This window comes from Heterodontus francisci, unplaced genomic scaffold (assembly GCF_036365525.1).
Source record: "Heterodontus francisci isolate sHetFra1 unplaced genomic scaffold, sHetFra1.hap1 HAP1_SCAFFOLD_1221, whole genome shotgun sequence".
In the NCBI taxonomy this organism is placed as follows: Eukaryota; Metazoa; Chordata; class Chondrichthyes; order Heterodontiformes; family Heterodontidae; genus Heterodontus; species Heterodontus francisci.
The window spans coordinates 40,001-43,550 of record NW_027140492.1 but is presented as its reverse complement, the minus strand read 5'-3'; positions in this window follow the sequence as shown (position 1 = coordinate 43,550).

The window sequence follows — 3,550 nt, the reverse complement described above, 5'->3', positions numbered from 1 at the left end:
AGAGTAATCATTAACCAAAAATCGCAAAAATATGTTAAAAGTGTGAAATCATTAACCAAAAACTCGAAAATAATGTCCAGAGACTAAGTCCGAAAGGGCAAATGGTTAACCAGTAAGCAGAGTAATCATTAACCAAAAATCGCAAAAGTAAGTAAAAAGTGTGAAATCATTAACCAAAAACTCGAAAATAATCTCCAGAGACTAAGTCCGAAAGGGCAAATGGTTAACCAGTAAGCAGAGTAATCATTAACCAAAAGGCGCAAAAGTAAGTAAAAAGTATGAAATCATTAACCAAAAAGCGCAAAAATATGTTAAAAGTGTGAAATCATTAACCAAAAAGTCGAAAATAATGTGCAGAGACTAAGTCCGAAAGGGCAAATGGTTAACCAGTAAGCAGAGTAATCATTAACCAAAAAGCGCAAAAATATGTTAAAAGTGTGAAATCATTAACCAAAAACTCGAAAATAATGTGCAGAGACTAAGTCCGAAAGGGCAAATGGTTAACCAGTAAGCAGAGTAATCATTAACCAAAAATCGCAAAAGTAAGTAAAAAGTGTGAAATCATTAACCAAAAACTCGAAAATAATCTCCAGAGACTAAGTCCGAAAGGGCAAATGGTTAACCAGTAAGCAGAGTAATCATTAACCAAAAAGGGCAAAAGTAAGTAAAAAGTATGAAATCATTAACCAAAAAGCACAAAATTAAGTTAAAAGTGTGAAATCATTAACCAAAATGTCGAAAACAATGTCCAGAGACTAAGTCCGAAAGGGCAAATGGTTAACCAGTAAGCAGAGTAATCATTAACCAAAAAGGGCAAAAGTAAGTAAAAAGTATGAAATCATTAACCAAAAAGCACAAAATTAAGTTAAAAGTGTGAAATCATTAACCAAAATGTCGAAAATAATGTCCAGAGACTAAGTCCGAAAGGGCAAATGGTTAACCAGTAAGCAGAGTAATCATTAACCAAAAATCGCAAAAGTAAGTAAAAAGTGTGAAATCATTAACCAAAAAGCGCAAAAATATGTTAAAAGTGTGAAATCATTAACCAAAAACTCGAAAATAATGTGCAGAGACTAAGTCCAAAAGGGCAAATGGTTAACCAGTAAGCAGAGTAATCATTAACCAAAATGCGCAAAAGTAAGTAAAAAGTGTGAAATCATTAACCAAAAATCGCAAAAGTAAGTAAAAAGTGTGAAATCATTAACCAAAAACTCGAAAATAATCTCCAGAGACTAAGTCCGAAAGGGCAAATGGTTAACCAGTAAGCAGAGTAATCATTAACCAAAAATCGCAAAAGTAAGTAAAAAGTGTGAAATCATTAACCAAAAACTCGAAAATAATGTCCAGAGACTAAGTCCAAAAGGGCAAATGGTTAACCAGTAAGCAGAGTAATCATTAACCAAAAAGCGCAAAAGTAAGTAAAAAGTATGAAATCATTAACCAAAAACTCGAAAATAATGTGCAGAGACTAAGTCCGAAAGGGCAAATGGTTAACCAGTAAGCAGAGTAATCATTAACCAAAAAGCGCAAAAATATGTTAAAAGTGTGAAATCATTAACCAAAAACTCGAAAATAATGTCCAGAGACTAAGTCCGAAAGGGCAAATGGTTAACCAGTAAGCAGAGTAATCATTAACCAAAATGCGCAAAAGTAAGTAAAAAGTGTGAAATCATTAACCAAAAATCGCAAAAGTAAGTAAAAAGTGTGAAATCATTAACCAAAAACTCGAAAATAATCTCCAGAGACTAAGTCCGAAAGGGCAAATAATTAACCAGTAAGCAGAGTAATCATTAACCAAAAAGCGCAAAAATATGTTAAAAGTGTGAAATCATTAACCAAAAACTCGAAAATAATGTCCAGAGACTAAGTCCGAAAGGGCAAATAATTAACCAGTAAGCAGAGTAATCATTAACCAAAAAGCGCAAAAGTAAGTAAAAAGTGTGAAATCATTAACCAAAAAGTCGAAAATAATGCCCAGAGACTAAGTCCGAAAGGGCAAATGGTTAACCAGAAAATCCGTCGAATAATGTCCAGAGACTAAGTCCGAAAGGGCAAATGGTTAACCAGTGGAAGGGCGATCAAGCGGAAAAATTTGCCCCGGTTACCCGGGATGGAGTTCCAGAGGTCCGGCCAGAGTTGTCAAATTCGTCCCGCTGATCGGACGCTTGTCATTCGGGTGGCTGGGGGTTGGCGGGGTATCTGCACAGTAGTAGGAGGTGGCAAGTCGGGACTTGGACGTTTATTCCAAGAGTCCACCCGAGCCTCCAGGTCTGCAGAGACCGACCCTAGCTGCCGCCCAACCGACTTTTAAGCCTTTTTCGGATGGGGATTTTTTCCCATTTTCGTCCATTTTTCGGGTTTTCTGTCGGGCTTAATAGGCGGCAGCCTGACCCCCGGCCGAGGCGGGGGGCGCACTCTCCCTTGCGTAAGGGTCCGGATTTGCCCCGGAAAGTGCCCCCGACGGCCTCCCGACCCGGGTGCCTGCAGGGCGGGGGAAAGGGTAGTCCCAGCCGCAGGAAATCATTAACCAAAAGACTTAGCCGTCGGGGCAGAGGCTAAGACCCGGGCTGGTGAAATCATTAACCAAAAGGAATGCACCCTTTTCCGAAAGTGCAGGCCGAAATAAGGCGAGCCTTGGGCCGGGAAGGCCAAAACCCCCAACTCATGGAAGTGTATGGGGTCGGACTCGGCGACTTTCCCGGGCCCCGAGTTGACCTTTCCCCACGGGGGCGGTCAAGTTGCTCCCGCCAAGAGGGCACGTTGCATTTGCTGCCGCTCTAGTCCCCGGGCTAGTTAATCAGTTGCCGTCGGAAGTCCCGATGCCGAAATGAAAAATGGCCGTTGCGGCGATTTGGCGCCTCATTTTCGGAAGGACTACCGGCAGGCAACCCGCCGAATTGACACTTGCGATTCGGGTGGCTGGGGGTTGGCGGGGTACCCGGAGATTTTCGGGAACTCGATTTTCAGAACTTTTGCTGGCAGCGGTTGCACTTGCAAAGTGGCCGAAGAAGTGCTCCCTCAAGGAAGGACCTTCTTTTGAAATAAAAGACCTTCCGAAGAGTGCCTGGAAGTCATTTATGAGCATTTAAGGGTAAATCTGGCGGACTTTCCATGCTCTGTTGCCGGCTCTGAAATATCGCACAGTTGGGTCTAGGCCGGTAGACTGGCTGTGAAAACAGACAAAGTGTTTTGGCGAGCGAGAGAAAACAAGGCCTTGGAACAGATTGGGGGGTGCGGAGGCACACCACACCCACAGGAAAAGAATTAATAAAAAAAAAACCAAAGTCTTATGACATGTCTGTTGGTACAGTGAGAAAAGCAAAGAAGGGAGGCTGCGATGGCAGAGCAAAGCCGACCTTCATACAGATATACATGTCAAAGAAAGAAACTATGCCCGCAAAAGACTTGGTGCGAAATAACAAGGCTCCTTGTGAACGGTTATCTTTGTCTGTCAGGCGCAGATTGTGGCGGCGTCGCCTGGTTTCCTTGGGTTGCACTACATGTATGTCCTATTCTCAAACGAAAAGTGCGTGCCCAGAATTTTGTCCAA